The sequence below is a fragment of the Pseudophryne corroboree genome, chromosome 5, assembly GCF_028390025.1.
Source record: "Pseudophryne corroboree isolate aPseCor3 chromosome 5, aPseCor3.hap2, whole genome shotgun sequence".
NCBI lineage: Eukaryota > Metazoa > Chordata > Amphibia > Anura > Myobatrachidae > Pseudophryne > Pseudophryne corroboree.
In genome coordinates, this window is record NC_086448.1 from 461,291,550 (window position 1) to 461,311,529 (window position 19,980).

Below are 19,980 nucleotides of genomic sequence, written 5' to 3' on the forward strand. Positions count from 1 at the left end.
CCGGAAGCATGGCTACCGCGCATGCGCGGCGGACATTTTGGGGGCGATTTTCGCTGCGATTGCAGCTCCCGGCGCTGGACTCTGGAAAGGTAAGTATTAAAATGGGTGCAATGGGTGCGGTGTGGGCCCCCTGGACCCAGGGGCCCGTGTGCACCGCACCCATTGCACTCATTATAGAAACGCCAGTGCCTGTTACCTTGTACTTTGTGAAAATTATCAGCATTGCAGTTGAGAATATCTAAGTAGTGTGTGGCTGCAAGGGATTGGATGTGTGGCTGCACACTACATAGATTTGCTCAACTCAATGCTGCTTTTTTTTTTTTTTACAAAGTGCAAGCAGCTTCATATAGTTAAAAATCTCATGGTTTTTATGCAGGATCCAAATAGCTCAGTAAGTAGGGTGTTTGACTGGAATACAACAGGCTATGGGTTTGAATCCTGGGTATGGCAGTGTATTTAAATATGTTATTTAATAAATGGTATTGTAACTGAATAACAATGAGCTCTCAAGTTAAGTGCATGAATGATGTTTAAAATGTGGGAGGGGATATTATACAGTAGCATGGGCTTTTTCTGGAATCAATTTTGTCATGCCCCTTCCCCACAAGGGCATTCGCCATATGCACTATTGGAAAAATGGGGGGTGTTGGCGCCAATTCTCTTTATGGCACAGGGCACCAAAAAGTCTAGCTACAGCTCTGACAAGTTCCCCAATTGAAAAGTGTGAACTTTCACAGCATAATGCAGAATTAATATCCTATGTAAGTTTTGCTTACAATATTAGTTGTTGTGAAGCAGAGAATCATATTAAAGCTATATATTGTTAGGAAGAAATAATCACAGTGTATAGACTATTAAAGGTACAAATATTTATGCATGCTTACTTAATTTGCCCATATTCATTCTTCCTATGCTTTGAAGTAATGGGCAGGTTTTCACAAAACAAAAATAACAAAATAGTCATGTACATTGTCATTTTGCGATACTATGTGGCAGTGTACACTTGGCACTAAATAGATAGATGTGAGTGTGTAATATACTATAAACACTTTCCTTGATTTGGGAATCTTGTTCTCTACCTCATCAGGCTCATGAGGTAGAGACTGTTTTTGACGTTCTCATGAACGTCAAAAAGAGTGGAAAAAAAGCCCTTCTGACGGCACAACCTATGTCTAAAGATGAGGATATTCAGAACCAAGATGATTCGTAGCATTAGGTATAAAGGATGGACTTAGAACTAGAGATGAGCGGGTTCGGTTTCTCTGAATCCGAACCCGCACGAACTTCATGTTTTTTTCACGGGTCCGAGCAGACTCGGATCTTCCCGCCTTGCTCGGTTAACCCGAGCGCGCCCGAACGTCATCATGACGCTGTCGGATTCTCGCGAGACTCGGATTCTATATAAGGAGCCGCGCGTCGCCGCCATTTTCACACGTGCATTGAGATTGATAGGGAGAGGACGTGGCTGGCGTCCTCTCCATTTAGATTAGGGTTGAGAGAGAGAGAGAGAGATTGACCTGAGGCTGTGATACTGTAGAAGAGAGTGCAGAGTTTAGTGACTGACGACCACAGTGACCACCAGACAGTGCAGTTGTTTGTTTTATTTAATATATCCGTTCTCTGCCTGAAAAAAACGATACACACAGTGACTCAGTCACATACCATATCTGTGTGCACTGCTCAGCCCAGTGTGCTGCATCAATGTATATATATATCTGACTGTGCTCAGCTCACACAGCTTATAATTGTGGGGGAGACTGGGGAGCACTGCAGTGCCAGTTATAGGTTATAGCAGGAGCCAGGAGTACATAATATTATATTAAAATTAAACAGTGCACACTTTTGCTGCAGGAGTGCCACTGCCAGTGTGACTAGTGACCAGTGACCTGACCACCAGTATATATAATATTAGTAGTATACTATCTCTTTATCAACCAGTCTATATTAGCAGCAGACACAGTACAGTGCGGTAGTTCACGGCTGTGGCTACGTCTGTGTCGGCACTCGGCAGCCCGTCCATAATTGTATATACCACCTAACCGTGTTTTTTTTTTCTTTCTTTATAGTCATACTAGTTACGAGTATACTATCTCTTTATCAACCAGTCTATATTAGCAGCAGACACAGTACAGTGCGGTAGTTCACGGCTGTGGCTACCTCTGTGTCGGCACTCGGCAGCCCGTCCATAATTGTATATACCACCTAACCGTGTTTTTTTTTTCTTTCTTTATACATACATACTAGTTACGAGTATACTATCTCTTTATCAACCAGTCTATATTAGCAGCAGACACAGTACAGTGCGGTAGTTCACGGCTGTGGCTACCTCTGTGTCGGCACTCGGCAGCCCGTCCATAATTGTATATACCACCTAACCGTGGTTTTTTTTTCTTTCTTTATACATACATACTAGTTACGAGTATACTATCTCTTTATCAACCAGTCTATATATTAGCAGCAGACACAGTACAGTGCGGTAGTTCACGGCTGTGGCTACCTCTGTGTCGGCACTCGGCAGCCCGTCCATAATTGTATATACCACCTAACCGTGGTTTTTTTTTTCTTTCTTTATACATACATACTAGTTACGAGTATACTATCTCTTTATCAACCAGTCTATATATTAGCAGCAGACACAGTACAGTGCGGTAGTTCACGGCTGTGGCTACCTCTGTGTCGGCACTCGGCAGCCCGTCCATAATTGTATATACCACCTAACCGTGGTTTTTTTTTCTTTCTTTATACATACATACTAGTTACGAGTATACTATCTCTTTATCAACCAGTCTATATTAGCAGCAGACACAGTACAGTGCGGTAGTTCACGGCTGTGGCTACCTCTGTGTCGGCACTCGGCAGCCCGTCCATAATTGTATATACCACCTAACCGTGGTTTTTTTTTCTTTCTTTATACATACATACTAGTTACGAGTATACTATCTCTTTATCAACCAGTCTATATATTAGCAGCAGACACAGTACAGTGCGGTAGTTCACGGCTGTGGCTACCTCTGTGTCGGCACTCGGCAGCCCGTCCATAATTGTATATACCACCTAACCGTGGTTTTTTTTTCTTTCTTTATACATACATACTAGTTACGAGTATACTATCTCTTTATCAACCAGTCTATATATTAGCAGCAGACACAGTACAGTGCGGTAGTTCACGGCTGTGGCTACCTCTGTGTCGGCACTCGGCAGCCCGTCCATAATTGTATATACCACCTAACCGTGGTTTTTTTTCCTTTCTTTATAGTCATACTAGTTACGAGTATACTATCTCTTTATCAACCAGTCTATATTAGCAGCAGACACAGTACAGTGCGGTAGTTCACGGCTGTGGCTACCTCTGTGTCGGCACTCGGCAGCCCGTCCATAATTGTATATACCACCTAACCGTGGTTTTTTTTTCTTTCTTTATACATACATACTAGTTACGAGTATACTATCTCTTTATCAACCAGTCTATATTAGCAGCAGACACAGTACAGTGCGGTAGTTCACGGCTGTGGCTACCTCTGTGTCGGCACTCGGCAGCCCGTCCATAATTGTATATACCACCTAACCGTGGTTTTTTTTTCTTTCTTTATACATACATACTAGTTACGAGTATACTATCTCTTTATCAACCAGTCTATATATTAGCAGCAGACACAGTACAGTGCGGTAGTTCACGGCTGTGGCTACCTCTGTGTCGGCACTCGGCAGCCCGTCCATAATTGTATATACCACCTAACCGTGGTTTTTTTTTCTTCTTTATACATACATACTACTACGACATCTCTTTATCAACCAGTCTATATTAGCAGCAGACACAGTACAGTACGGTAGTTCACGGCTGTGGCTACCTCTGTGTCTGCACTCGGCAGGCAGTCCGTCCATAATTGTATACCACCTAACCGTGGTTTTTTTTTCTTTCTTCTTTATACATACATAGTTACATAGACATCTCTTTATCAACCAGTCTATATTAGCAGCAGACACAGTACAGTACGGTAGTTCACGGCTGTGGCTACCTCTGTGTCTGCACTCGGCAGGCAGTCCGTCCATAATTGTATACCACCTAACCGTGGTTTTTTTTTCTTTCTTCTTTATACATACATAGTTACATAGACATCTCTTTATCAACCAGTCTATATTAGCAGCAGACACAGTACAGTACGGTAGTTCACGGCTGTGGCTACCTCTGTGTCTGCACTCGGCAGGCAGTCCGTCCATAATTGTATACCACCTAACCGTGGTTTTTTTTTCTTTCTTCTTTATACATACATAGTTACATAGACATCTCTTTATCAACCAGTCTATATTAGCAGCAGACACAGTACAGTACGGTAGTTCACGGCTGTGGCTACCTCTGTGTCTGCACTCGGCAGGCAGTCCATAATTGTATACTAGTATCCATCTCCATTGTTTACCTGAGGTGCCTTTTAGTTGTGCCTATTAAAATATGGAGAACAAAAATGTTGAGGTTCCAAAATTAGGGAAAGATCAAGATCCACTTCCACCTCGTGCTGAAGCTGCTGCCACTAGTCATGGCCGAGACGATGAAATGCCAGCAACGTCGTCTGCCAAGGCCGATGCCCAATGTCATAGTACAGAGCATGTCAAATCCAAAACACCAAATATCAGAAAAAAAAGGACTCCAAAACCTAAAATAAAATTGTCGGAGGAGAAGCGTAAACTTGCCAATATGCCATTTACGACACGGAGTGGCAAGGAACGGCTGAGGCCCTGGCCTATGTTCATGGCTAGTGGTTCAGCTTCACATGAGGATGGAAGCACTCAGCCTCTCGCTAGAAAAATGAAAAGACTCAAGCTGGCAAAAGCAGCACAGCAAAGAACTGTGCATTCTTCGAAATCCCAAATCCACAAGGAGAGTCCAATTGTGTCGGTTGCGATGCCTGACCTTCCCAACACTGGACGTGAAGAGCATGCGCCTTCCACCATTTGCACGCCCCCTGCAAGTGCTGGAAGGAGCACCCGCAGTCCAGTTCCTGATAGTCAGATTGAAGATGTCAGTGTTGAAGTACACCAGGATGAGGAGGATATGGGTGTTGCTGGCGCTGGGGAGGAAATTGACCAGGAGGATTCTGATGGTGAGGTGGTTTGTTTAAGTCAGGCACCCGGGGAGACACCTGTTGTCCGTGGGAGGAATATGGCCGTTGACATGCCAGGTGAAAATACCAAAAAAATCAGCTCTTCGGTGTGGAGGTATTTCACCAGAAATGCGGACAACAGGTGTCAAGCCGTGTGTTCCCTTTGTCAAGCTGTAATAAGTAGGGGTAAGGACGTTAACCACCTCGGAACATCCTCCCTTATACGTCACCTGCAGCGCATTCATAATAAGTCAGTGACAAGTTCAAAAACTTTGGGTGACAGCGGAAGCAGTCCACTGACCAGTAAATCCCTTCCTCTTGTAACCAAGCTCACGCAAACCACCCCACCAAATCCCTCAGTGTCAATTTCCTCCTTCCCCAGGAATGCCAATAGTCCTGCAGGCCATGTCACTGGCAATTCTGACGAGTCCTCTCCTGCCTGGGATTCCTCCGATGCATCCTTGCGTGTAACGCCTACTGCTGCTGGCGCTGCTGTTGTTGCCGCTGGGAGTCGATGGTCATCCCAGAGGGGAAGTCGTAAGCCCACTTGTACTACTTCCAGTAAGCAATTGACTGTTCAACAGTCCTTTGCGAGGAAGATGAAATATCACAGCAGTCATCCTACTGCAAAGCGGATAACTGAGGCCTTGGCATCCTGGGTGGTGAGAAACGTGGTTCCGGTATCCATCATTACTGCAGAGCCAACTAGAGACTTGTTGGAGGTACTGTGTCCCCGGTACCAAATACCATCTAGGTTCCATTTCTCTAGGCAGGCGATACCGAAAATGTACACAGACCTCAGAAAAAGAGTCACCAGTGTCCTAAAAAATGCAGCTGTACCCAATGTCCACTTAACCACGGACATGTGGACAAGTGGAGCAGGGCAGGGTCAGGACTATATGACTGTGACAGCCCACTGGGTAGATGTATGGACTCCCGCCGCAAGAACAGCAGCGGCGGCACCAGTAGCAGCATCTCGCAAACGCCAACTCTTTCCTAGGCAGGCTACGCTTTGTATCACCGGTTTCCAGAATACGCACACAGCTGAAAACCTCTTACGGCAACTGAGGAAGATCATCGCGGAATGGCTTACCCCAATTGGACTCTCCTGTGGATTTGTGGCATCGGACAACGCCAGCAATATTGTGTGTGCATTAAATATGGGCAAATTCCAGCACGTCCCATGTTTTGCACATACCTTGAATTTGGTGGTGCAGAATTTTTTAAAAAACGACAGGGGCGTGCAAGAGATGCTGTCGGTGGCCAGAAGAATTGCGGGACACTTTCGGCGTACAGGCACCACGTACAGAAGACTGGAGCACCACCAAAAACTACTGAACCTGCCCTGCCATCATCTGAAGCAAGAAGTGGTAACGAGGTGGAATTCAACCCTCTATATGCTTCAGAGGTTGGAGGAGCAGCAAAAGGCCATTCAAGCCTATACAATTGAGCACGATATAGTAGGTGGAATGCACCTGTCTCAAGCGCAGTGGAGAATGATTTAAACGTTGTGCAAGGTTCTGATGCCCTTTGAACTTGCCACACGTGAAGTCAGTTCAGACACTGCCAGCCTGAGTCAGGTCATTCCCCTCATCAGGCTTTTGCAGAAGAAGCTGGAGACATTGAAGGAGGAGCTAACACGGAGCGATTCCGCTAGGCATGTGGGACTTGTGGATGGAGCCCTTAATTCGCTTAACAAGGATTCACGGGTGGTCAATCTGTTGAAATCAGAGCACTACATTTTGGCCACCGTGCTCGATCCTAGATTTAAAGCCTACCTTGGATCTCTCTTTCCGGCAGACACAAGTCTGCTGGGGTTGAAAGACCTGCTGGTGACAAAATTGTCAAGTCAAGCGGAACGCGACCTGTCAACATCTCCTCCTTCACATTCTCCCGCAACTGGGGGTGCGAGGAAAAGGCTCAGAATTCCGAGCCCACCCGCTGGCGGTGATGCAGGGCAGTCTGGAGCGACTGCTGATGCTGACATCTGGTCCGGACTGAAGGACCTGACAACGATTACGGACATGTCGTCTACTGTCACTGCATATGATTCTCTCAACATTGATAGAATGGTGGAGGATTATATGAGTGACCGCATCCAAGTAGGCACGTCACACAGTCCGTACTTATACTGGCAGGAAAAAGAGGCAATTTGGAGGCCCTTGCACAAACTGGCTTTATTCTACCTAAGTTGCCCTCCCACAAGTGTGTACTCCGAAAGAGTGTTTAGTGCCGCCGCTCACCTTGTCAGCAATCGGCGTACGAGGTTACATCCAGAAAATGTGGAGAAGATGATGTTCATTAAAATTAATTATAATCAATTCCTCCGCGGAGACATTGACCAGCAGCAATTGCCTCCACAAAGTACACAGGGAGCTGAGATGGTGGATTCCAGTGGGGACGAATTGATAATCTGTGAGGAGGGGGATGTACACGGTGATATATCGGAGGGTGAAGATGAGGTGGACATCTTGCCTCTGTAGAGCCAGTTTGTGCAAGGAGAGATTAATTGCTTCTTTTTTGGGGGGGGTCCAAACCAACCCGTCATATCAGTCACAGTCGTGTGGCAGACCCTGTCACTGAAATGATGGGTTGGTTAAAGTGTGCATGTACTGTTTATACAACATAAGGGTGGGTGGGAGGGCCCAAGGACAATTCCATCTTGCACCTCTTTTTTCTTTTCTTTTTCTTTGCATCATGTGCTGATTGGGGAGGGTTTTTTGGAAGGGACATCCTGCGTGACACTGCAGTGCCACTCCTAAATGGGCCCGGTGTTTGTGTCGGCCACTAGGGTCGCTAATCTTACTCACACAGTCAGCTACCTCATTGCGCCTCTTTTTTTCTTTGCGTCATGTGCTGTTTGGGGAGGGTTTTTTGGAAGGGACATCCTGCGTGACACTGCAGTGCCACTCCTAGATGGGCCCGGTGTTTGTGTCGGCCACTAGGGTCGCTAATCTTACTCACACAGCTACCTCATTGCGCCTCTTTTTTTCTTTGCGTCATGTGCTGTTTGGGGAGGGTTTTTTGGAAGGGCCATCCTGCGTGACACTGCAGTGCCACTCCTAGATGGGCCCGGTGTTTGTGTCGGCCACTAGGGTCGCTTATCTTACTCACACAGCGACCTCGGTGCAAATTTTAGGACTAAAAATAATATTGTGAGGTGTGAGGTATTCAGAATAGACTGAAAATGAGTGTAAATTATGGTTTTTGAGGTTAATAATACTTTGGGATCAAAATGACCCCCAAATTCTATGATTTAAGCTGTTTTTTAGTGTTTTTTGAAAAAAACACCCAAATCCAAAACACACCCGAATCCGACAAAAAAAATTCGGTGAGGTTTTGCCAAAACGCGTTCGAACCCAAAACACGGCCGCGGAACCGAACCCAAAACCAAAACACAAAACCCCAAAAATTTCAGGCGCTCATCTCTACTTAGAACTCCGAATCCCTTCAACTCCAAGCTGAATGCTGTTGAGTGATCCTGAACGGAGACCTCAATAAGGCAGTAGGTGGCCCTCACAATAGTTTCAATTCATTTTGAGTTCATCCAGAACACTTCTTCACACCGCCCTCTTTATATTGCAGTCTCATTTCTATCTGTTTAGCACCAAGCACACACTCTCACATGTTATCACTTCCGATTTGTGCATTCTAGCTAGGTCCTATTGTGGAGTCTGATGAGTGAACACAAGCCTGCGTATAACAGAGGTGTGTAGGTTAGGATATTCTTATTTTGTGGTTTAGAACTTTCAGAAAGGAATCAAATATACTAATGTGGAAGAAATGAAGTAAGAATTACAAGTCATGTATATTTAATAATTAGGTTAATTATTCGCAAACGCATATATTCACTATACAATCTACAGATCATTGCCCGAAACCACCAACGCTACCACTACCCTTCTGGGGGATTCAATTGTAACTTATAGCTTGAAATAATTAAGCTAAAAGAAACTCTAACATGTACAGTACATATTATACAGCGTTACTAATGACTACACTTCTATATATAAAGTTATCTTACACTTATCCTTTCTTCATTGTAATAAACCCACATCTCATAATGTGAAAATGAAATTAACAATGTTGAATATCAAAGACAAGTCTGTGTTTTGTACACACATAATCATAGTTCTAATTAAGTTATATTCTAATGGGCTCCTCCATAACCTCCATAAAGTCTCACAAAAATATGTAGCATTACAGTACAAGAGATGGGGCAGTAATGATAACAGAGCATGTCACGGAGAGAAAGGACAGTATAGTACTAGTGATTGGGGCATATTATTTATGTAGTTATTATGGGGTATATGCAATTGCGGTCGAATTCTAGAAAAAGTCGAAAAACGGGGCATTTTCGACAAAAAAAACCTGTCGAATTGGATTCGACAATGCAATACAGTACTTTTCGTCAAAATTCCTGCCGTTTCAGATTCGACTTTTTGCAAATCGACATTTTCAAAATTCGACATGTCTGCAATGGTCAAAATGCGGCTTTTCGACAAAAGTATATTCAATTGAAGAATGTCGATTCGACAACAGTGCTTTTCGACAGTAATTTCGTCAATTTAATTCCGCCTCACTTTGCTGGCGAGAGCTGTTTAAAAAAATTTAAAACATATTTTTTTTAGCTTTTTGGATTGATAATAGCATATCTATTTATATTTGAAGGGATTATCTACTTGGTTTGTCAATTTTTGATCCACAAGTATTTTTTAATAGATTTTTAAAAATAATATTTTTTTCTTCACTCTGCTGAGGGGAATGTACCCATGATTCAACAGTTTTACCCAGGATACACTTCTGCAAAGCCACTCCAGTATTGGACCAGTTTACCCCACTCTACCATGGACGTCTTACTTGTGATGTGGACCTGAACCACCACCATGTTAGAGTCACTCTTTCAGGTGAGATGTATTGGCCAAAACTCCATGTTGTCTGAGTAACCTGTGTATATGCGCAGTGTTGCTGGCACCTTTTGTTCTTTCCCAGGGTGGAGGAAACACTATCAAATTACCTCCTTATTCTCTTCCGCGGTCTTGTGGAGTATCCTTCCCGATTTGCAGGAACCAGCCTGGATTTGAAGGGACCGGACAGTTCCCCTGCTGTACCATGGGCGACCTACTTGTGATGTGGACCTGAACCTCCGCCATGTAGCAGACAACCCCCCTCAGGTGAGATGTATTGCCCAAAACTCCCTCTTGACCAAGTAACCCCGGCATGTCCAAAGTGCAGCCCTCCGGCATTTGCAAAACTGCACATCCAATCACGCCCTGACACAGCAATGCTTACGCTGTGTCAGGGAATGCTTGGATGTGTAGTTTCTCAAGTGCCGGAGGGTTGCATTTGGAGCAAAGGCCGATGTAACCTGCTTGTACCTTGTCTTTGGATGACACAAATACCTGGAACCTCATACAATTCTCTTACACAGGTCTTGCGGAGTATCCTTCCCAAGTTGCGTGGATGTGAAGGGACCGGACAGTTCCCCTACTGTACCATGGGCGACCTACTTGTGATGTGGACCTGAACCTCCGCCATGTAGCAGACAACCCCCCTCAGGTGAGATATATTGCCCAAAACTCCCTCTTGACCAAGTAAACCCGGCATGTCCAAAGTGCAGCCCTCCGGCATTTGCAAAACTGCACATCCAATCACGCCCTGACACAGCAATGCTTACGCTGTGTCAGGGAATGCTTGGATGTGTAGTTTCTCAAGTACCGGAGGGTTGCATTTGGAACAAAGGCCGATGTAACCTGCTTGTACCTTGTCTTTGGATGACACAAATACCTGGAACCTCATACAATTCTCTTCCACAGGTCTTGCGGAGTATCCTTCCCAGGTTGCGTGGATGTGAAGAGACTAGACAGTTCCCCTGCTGTACCATGGGCGACCTACTTGTGATGTGGACCTGAACCTCCTCCAAGTGCCGGAGGGTTGCATTTGGAGCAAAGGCCGATGTAACCTGCTTGTACCTTGTCTTTGGATGACACAAATACCTGGAACCTCATACAATTCTCTTACACAGGTCTTGCGGAGTATCCTTCCCAAGTTGCGTGGATGTGAAGGGACCGGACAGTTCCCCTACTGTACCATGGGCGACCTACTTGTGATGTGGACCTGAACCTCCGCCATGTAGCAGACAACCCCCCTCAGGTGAGATATATTGCCCAAAACTCCCTCTTGACCAAGTAAACCCGGCATGTCCAAAGTGCAGCCCTCCGGCATTTGCAAAACTGCACATCCAATCATGCCCTGACACAGCAATGCTTACGCTGTGTCAGGGAATGCTTGGATGTGTAGTTTCTCAAGTGCCGGAGGGTTGCATTTGGAACAAAGGCCGATGTAACCTGCTTGTACCTTGTCTTTGGATGACACAAATACCTGGAACCTCATACGATTCTCTTCCACAGGTCTTGCGGAGTATCCTTCCCAAGTTGTGTGGATGTGAAGGGACACGACAGTTCCCCTGATGTACCATGGGCAACCTAACACAATACCACTGCATCTCTGAAATGCCATATTTTACATTTTATTTACTAATAATTTAAAGTAACACACAAAACTTATCATTTTAAAAATTTATTGAAGAAATATAATTGTATTTTTCTTTTGTATTAAAAAAAATGTAATAAAACAAAAAAAGTAGTGTTTGTTCTTCTTTACATTCTTTTCTTGTGTAGATATCTGTAAAAAAAAAAAAAAAGAAATTCCATATTAAGTAAAGACACTAATGATGCCATGTTCATTCCTTTCCCAAGAACATTTGTGGAACCACACAGTCCAGCATGACCCATTGCTGGACTGTGTTGTTCCCCAAGGTCAGGCGGTCCAAAGTGGCAGAGTGGTGTCAGTGTTCAGCACTTTGACACGCCTGCACTTGTGGAACCACGCAGTCCAGCATGACCCATTGCTGGACTGTGTTGTTCCCCAAGGTCAGGCGGTCCAAAGTGGCAGAGTGGTGTCAGTGTTCAGCACTTTGACACACCTGCACTTGTGGAACCACACAGTCCAGCATGACCCATTGCTGGACTGTCTTGTTCCCCAAGGGCAGGCGGTCCAAAGTGGCATAGTGGTGTCAGTGTTCAGCACTTTGACACGGCTGCACTTGTGGAACCACACAGTCCAGCATGACCCATTGCTAGACTGTGTTGTTCCCCAAGGTCAGGCGGTCCAAAGTGGCAGAGTGGTGTCAGTGTTCAGCACTTTGACATGCCTGCACTTGTGGAACCACGCAGTCCAGCATGACCCATTGCTGGACTGTGTTGTTCCCCAAGGGCAGGCGGTCCAAAGTTTCTTGAATATATACAGTACATTGAAACATGGCTTTACTCACCTTGGTACGCACAACACGAACTACGCCGTCCACTTAAATTTTCCGCCCAATCCTATGAAGAAGCCAAAAACAAACACTAGTGAATAGTACATTCACACAACAGTGAAAGCCTAATTTACATCAATACAAAAAGGAGTTTGTTTAAAAAAAAAAAAAAATGGTATCAGAATAGCTCTTTGGCCCATCATATATGTAACCACAAGGAGCTTTCATCAGTTACCACACGCGCCCGCATACATGCCCGCGCATGTATGCCTAGACATAAAGCTCCTTGGTAGTATCCGGTCGGGGGTGGGGGAGCCCAACACAAATATAAAACAATAGTAAGAAGAAAAAAAAACTAATGGGAGGGGGAGAAAGGGAAACATGAAATACATAAAAGAGTAAATAATAAAACAATACGACCGGGCTTATGGTGGTTGTCCGTACGGATCCTCTTCTTCCTCCTGATGGGGCGTCGATGCCCTGGGCAGCTGTGGAGTGCGTTGACTTGGCCTCGGTGGCCATGCTGGTGTAGATGATACGGCCGGTGTTGGTGGTGGAGGCATCTGGTAGGTGGGGTACATCCCTGTATATTCTTGGTACAGCTGTGACCGTCCATACCAGGATGGTGGTGGAGGAAGGGCAGGAGGCGTCCGTGTGGCTTGTGATGGCGGATGTGGTGGTTCACCAGCGTGTTGATGAGCTGGCTCTGGGAGCTAATCGTACATCATCTGCAGTGTGGTTGCGATGATCTGGTGACTGGCTGCCGAATGTCATTGGCTCTCCGACATGTTGTCAACGCTGTGTGCCAGGCATGATGTGTTATCCACCAGCCGGTTGATGGATGTGGCCAGAACTTGAAGGATGTCCATAGTCTCCCTGTGATCTTCTCATCTGGTCTTTTGCGTTTCTGCCGTGCTGTCGGCAAGAGCCTTTTGCATTTCAACCAGACCGTTTGCCATCTTCTCCATTGTCTTCTCAATGGCGTCCAGTCTGGTTCCAACGACATCCCGAAAACTATCCTGGCGGACATTCATCTCTGCTGCCAGGGTGTGTACCCTCTGAACATTTGAGGGATCCTGCCCTTCCTGTACGTCTGCCACCAATTGCATTTGTGCAGCTGAAAAGAAAATTAGAAATTAGTATACACATTCATACATTTGTTTGAAGGCTCACAATTTGATAATTACTCACACAGGGATGTAGAAACAGCGGGCTGCTGCACTTCCACCTCTTCGTCCGACGAATCCTGTAGGAGATCCGGCCTGAAGAAGGGACCAATCCCCAACGCAAGTCCGCTGCTGGTCCGTGGCACCTCTGTATGCAAAAGAAGAAAAAAATAAAATAAAGTTAATAAACTAAACAAAAATGGCGACCCCCCCCCCCCCCCCCAAAAAAAAAAAAAAACCTTCTCCGACCTGTGGTGCCGCTGCTCCAGGAGCTTCACTTGTCCTCAATTCTGGAGACTTTTTTCAAGGGTATGGCTGGATACGTCTGCACGGCTGTCTTCAAACCCAAGAAAAGTCTCGTCCGTTAACCCTGTTGACTCAAACAGTCCAGGTGATGGGTCCACAAGGGTAGTGTCTTGTTGAGGCTCTTCGGTCACAGTCCCAAAGCTCCTGAAGAGATGACGAGCTGGAGATGGCCTGCGCGCAGGAGATGTAGTTTGGCGCCCAGCTGGTGGTGTGGTCGCCGACTGTGTCTGGCGCGCAGGTGACGTTCTGCGTGCTGATGTCTGGCGCGCAGGTGATGGTCTGCGCGCTGACGATGTCTGGCGCGCAGGTGACTTTCTGCGCGCTGACGATGTGTGGCGCACAGGTGATGATCTGCGCGCTTCTGATGCTTGCTGCGCAGGTGATGGTCCGCGCGCTGCTGCCGATGCCTGCTGCGCAGGTGATGGTCCGCGCGCTGGCGAGGTTATGTCCTCTGTGCAGGCGTGTCTGGGGAAAAAGAACAAACACATTAGCAAATAAAAAATAAAATAAAAAAAAGGATTTAGTACAGCTCATCTGAATGTATTCTTACCATCAGGCCTCCTTTTGGACTGCTTGTCTCCCGCCGTCTTCCGTCTTCTAGGCGGTTCTTCCTCCTCGGGAAAGCCAGCAGGACGGCTTGAGTCCACACCTCCACGAACTCCTTGGACCATGACAGGGTTCATGCGCCTTTTAATAACGTTCTTCCAGGGTAGCCACTTCAGATTGAGAGCCGGACCACCTCCGTAGCTGTCTCATGTCGGCGCTGAATCCCCATCTTCTTCTTGGTCTGTCTGCGGCAATCACTGTACCGCTTCATGCAGTTTCTGGTGCTCCGGCGGTTTCCAGATACTGCAGTGACTTGGCTCGCAATGGCATCCCAGATGTTTCGCTTGGTCTTAGCTGCTGTGGTCTGTGCCCTTGGTCCATACAGAATGTCGTAGGACCTGTCGACGCCATCCACTAGGGCACAGTTTTCCGCCTCAGTGTATCTGGGTCCACGCGGCTTCTTCTGTCCTGCGTCTTCACCAGAGGCTTCCTCCTCCGACTGATCCCCTGGCTGGCTTCTTGCCTTTAGGGATAAAAAAAAAAAACATGCATTTAATAAGATCGGTATGTACCTGTGAGTGTGTCAGTATCCCTGGCAGTGCGCAAAGATACCTGTAGGTGTGCATGGCAGTGCGCAAACTAGGGTGTGTCAAGTTAGATGCTATTGTGTCTGCAGGTGTTGACAGTATTTACCTTTCTAGGCCTTTTCTTTTTCTTTTGCTTCTCCCTTTTGGTCCCTTGAGGACCGCAGCTGGTCACTGCATGCCTGGTCGGTCGTATCCTCCTCCTGGGCCGGCTCCCACTCCTCATCGCTGTGCAGGGAAAATTCTTCTGAGGGGTGGGGGAAGGGGGGGATTGGGGCCGCTTGTCCCTGGACATCTCTGTTGTAAAAAGAAAAAAATCATTTTACAAATTTAACACACATTACATAATTACATGCAACCACACGTCATGCTGCTGGGACCCCAGTGCTCAAGCAGGACCAAACAGAACAAAAATTTTTTTTGAAAAATTGAAAAAACCTCAGCCAAACAAGCCAAACCCCCGTACAAGCATCCCTGCACATGCTGGAGGTCAACCAGTGCTAAAGTAGGAGCAAAAAAACATGTTTTGGAAACAAACGTCAACACATGTCGGCCACATGGCTGATACCGACACGCTCAAAGTCACCCCAAACAAGCCAAAAAGTACCTCCAGCATGTGCAGGGATGCACCAGTGCTAAAATAGGAGCAAAAAAACATGTTTTGGAAACAAACGGCAACACATGTCGGCCACATGGCAGATACCGACACACTCAAAAGTCACCCCAAACAAGCCAAAAAGTACCTCCAGCATGTGCAGAGATGCACCAGTGCTAAAATAGGAGCAAAAAAAACATGTTTTGGAAGCAAACAACAACACATGTCGGCCACATGGCAGATACCGACATGCTCAAAGTCACCCTAAACAAGCCAAAAAGTACCTCCAGCATGTGCAAGGATGCACCAGGGCTAAAATAGGAGCAAAAAAACATGTTTTGGAAGCAAACGACAACACATGTCGGCCACATGGCAGATACCGACACACTCAAAGTCACCCCAAACAAGCCAAAAAGCATCCCTGCACATGCTGGAGGTACAACAATGCAAAAGCATGACAAAAAAAAACATTTTATGAAAAAAAACGTGAAAAACTACCCCCAAACACAAAACTCAAAAAAAAAAAAAAAACATGCAGCGATACAAGCAGGACCTGCAGCAATCCAAACAGGAGCTATATACACATACCTGCACACATATACATACCCCAAACACCCCAAAGCAATGCCACATGTACACCTCATGGCACCCCCCCACTACACAAACACATACATGCAACGCCAGACCACATGTGGTACATACCTACAAATGTAGAAATCACTCCAAAAACGACTCTCCTCCGGGGTAACAGGTATCCTGTCCGTCCTGGATTAAAGCCTGCTGGGTGTACAAACGATACCACAGCAAACAACAACCAATATGCTAGCTCTGCACCTCCACACACCTCTCTGTAGGTTCACAAAATGGCTGCTGAGCACGCAGCAAACAATCCCTATAAAGGGCTCCAAACGGCGGGAAGTCGAATCCAGGACGCCCACTACTCGACGATTGGTCCGTTATTCGACAAGGGGAGTGTCGAATGAGTTATGTATTGAATATGTCGAATTCATGGTCCCGGGTGGAGGGTTTCGGCTGTCGAGTACTGTTGAATCCTAAAACGGTCGAAAAAAAGGCGCAATTCGTCCGGAATTGCATATACCCCTATAACTAGTTGCCTACTCTCCCAGAATGGCCGGAGACTCCTGAAACTTCGGTGGTGCTCTCAGCCGCCTGGAAGAGCATTCATGTCTACCACATTCTCACTTTGCCCATCCACGCCACAGCAAGACCCTGCTGTTCTTACCTGGCTGCCTCCTTCCGAAGGGGGAAGCTAGAAAGTTAACAACTATGTTTAACTGAATGATAAAAACATATATGTTTGCAGAGTAAATGCAAACATTCCAACATTTATGATCACCAAACCGGGACTCCTGCGCATTGAAGCACTGCTCTGCTTAGTGAGAGATAGGGAGCCTCCCATCTGCCCCTCCAACATGGGACACTGCGGCCTGCGGGTGGGACAGCGGGACAGTGCCCAATAAAACGGGACTGTCCCGTGAAAATCGGAACAGTTGGGAGGTATGTAAGTGTAAATGCAGGCACATTTATTAAGCATTAAGTCATGCCTTTCAGCATATGTTTGTTGTATACATTTTCTCTGTATTACACCTAGTGATCTGCCCAGTGGCGTAAGTTCGCCCCAGTCGCCCGGAGGCATGATAAATGTTGGTGCCCCCCTAGATACTGTATACACACACACCCTTCATATGTAGCTATCCGGCACTCATGTTGAACAGTAGTAGCGTGCTCAGGTGCCTTTCCCAATAGTAATATAGATACACATACAAAGTGGACGGCACTCCAAGTCAGTCATCACAATAAAATAGACACCAGCATACCTTTATAGCACACCTACAGTACTCCCTCACCCAACAACGTGTCACAATGTAGATGCTTTGGCACAGTGGTGTGCCGATATACAGTATATATATAAAAAACACACAAACGCCTCTTTCACTTAAACACACACACACAAACACCTCTTTCACTTAAACACACACACGCCTCTCACTTACACTCACACATCTTACTTACACACGCCTCCTTAGCTTAAACACACACATGCCTTCTTCACTTAAACACACACACCTCCTTCGCTTAAACACACACAATCCTCACTTACACACATGCCTCTCACTTACACACACACCTCTCACATACACGCCTCTCACTTACACAAACGCCTCTCACTTACACATGCTTCCTTCACTTAAACTCACACACACGCCTCCTTCATTTAAACTCTCACACACACGCTTCCTTCACTTAAACACACAAACATGCCTCTTTCACTTATACACACATACACCTACACACACACATCTCCCTTACACGCACACACGCCTCTTTCATTAAAAAACACACACACACACACACACACACAAACAAAAACAAACACATGCTTTCTTCACTTACACACACGCCTCCTTCATTTAAACACACACACGCGTCCTTCACTTAAACACACAAACATTCCTCTTTCACTTACACACACACACACACACACACACACACACACACACACGTATGTCTCTCACACACATACACACACACACGCGTCTCCTTTACATGCATACACTCCTCTTTCACTTAAAAACACACACACAAACAAAAACAAACCCATGCTGGCTTCACTTACACACACACACACACACACACACACACACACCTAACTTAAACATGCACACATAAAACACAGTGCTGCCAACATTCATTAAAGACCCCCCAGCACCCCTACCCTTTCCAACTACACACACCCCCACAGTGCAGCTTGAGGCAAGTGCTGCCAGTGCCTACCTGCTGCTATCAGCCCAACGGAAGAACAGAGAGCATCACTTGGCCACCTCATCTGGAAGGGCCTGGCAGGTGCTGCGTTCTGGAGCTCCCCCTAGCTGTAGCCACAGCCAGCTCTCTGTATATACTAGGACAGGGGTGGCCAACCAGTCAGAGGCAAAGAGCCAGAAAAGATCTGTAGTCAAGGACAAGAGTCAGTACCATGCGCGTGCAAAAATGGTGTCGTGGCCTAGTTTTCACAAAGCCACACCCCATTTTGTGCACACACCTTTCGTTATGACGTTTGTAGGAGTATGACCTTTTGTCATGTTGTACAGTGCCAAATACATATAATGCCTCAGTACAGTGCCACATACATATAAAATTGTCAAAAAATGGGTGCCTCCACACTGCCAGAAACATATGTCCCCACAGTGCCACATACACATATGTTCCCACAGTGCCAGATACATATATGCCCCAAAGTGCCAGATACATATATGCCCCACAGTGCCAGATACATATATGCCTCACAGTGCCAGATACATATATGCCTCACAGGGGTGTAGTAGGGTATGCCGGCGGTCAGGCTCCCGGCGACCAGCATACCGGCACCGGGAGTCCAACCGCTGGCATACCGACAGTGTGGCGAGCGCAAATGAGCCCCTTGCGGGCACGGTGGCGCGCTATGCGCGCCACGCTATTTTATTCTACCTCCAGGGGGGTCGTGGACCCCCACGAGGGAAAATAAGTGTCTGTATGCCGGCTGTCGGGATTCCGGCGCCGGTATACTGTGCGCCGGGATCCCGACAGCCGGCATACTGAAGACCACCCGCCTCACAGTGCCAGATACACATGACCCCCCAGTGCCAGATATACATGTCCCCCCCAATGTCAGATATACATTTCCCACCAGTGCCAGCTATGCCCCTAGTGCCAGATATATATGTCCCCAAAGTGCCAGCTATGCCCCAATGCAGTGTCCTCACATTGCCAGATATGCCCCCTGTGCCAGATATACATGTCCCCACACAGTGCCAGCTCTGCCCCCAGTGCCAGATATACATGTCCCCCCAGTGCCAGCTATGCCCCCGTGCCAGATATGCCCCCAGTGCCAGATATACATGTCCCCACACAGTGCCAGCTCTGCCCCCAGTGCCAGATATCTATGTCCCCAAAGTGCCAGCTATGCCCCCAGTGCCAGATATATATGTCCTCACAGTGCCAGCTATGCTCCCAATGCCAGTGTCCCCAGTGCCAGATATGCCCCCCAGTGCCAGATATACATGTCCCCCAAGTGTCAGATATACATGTCCCCACAGTGCCAGATATATATGTCCCCACAGTGCCAGCTATGCCCCCAATGCCAGTGTCCCCACAGTGCCAGATATGCCCCCCCAGTGCCAGATATACATGTCTCCCCAGTGCCAGCTGTGACACGTGCTAGGTATACATGTCCCCACAGTGCCAGCAATGCCTCCAGTGCCAGATATACATGTCCCCACAGTGCCAGATATATATGTCCCCACAGTGCCAGCTATGCCCCCAATGCCAGTGTCCCCACAGTGCCAGCTATCCCCCCAGTGCCAGATATATA

At 46.7% G+C, this 19,980-nt stretch overlaps 2 long non-coding RNA genes across 3 annotated transcripts in view; both read left to right on the forward strand.

Moving 5' to 3' along the window:
* LOC134927870 (uncharacterized) overlaps positions 1-19,980 on the forward strand; it is a 259,760-nt gene that overhangs the window by 97,171 nt on the left and 142,609 nt on the right. The gene's annotated exons all lie outside the window — the stretch shown is intronic.
* On the forward strand, positions 9,756-11,671 carry LOC134929126 (uncharacterized). Of its 2 annotated transcripts, none has more exons than XR_010178303.1 (4): positions 9,756-10,270; positions 10,528-10,655; positions 10,913-11,249; positions 11,507-11,671. It is a non-coding gene; the product is annotated as an uncharacterized LOC134929126 (long non-coding RNA). The 2 variants fall into 2 exon arrangements; XR_010178304.1 differs by having other exon boundaries at positions 11,122-11,249.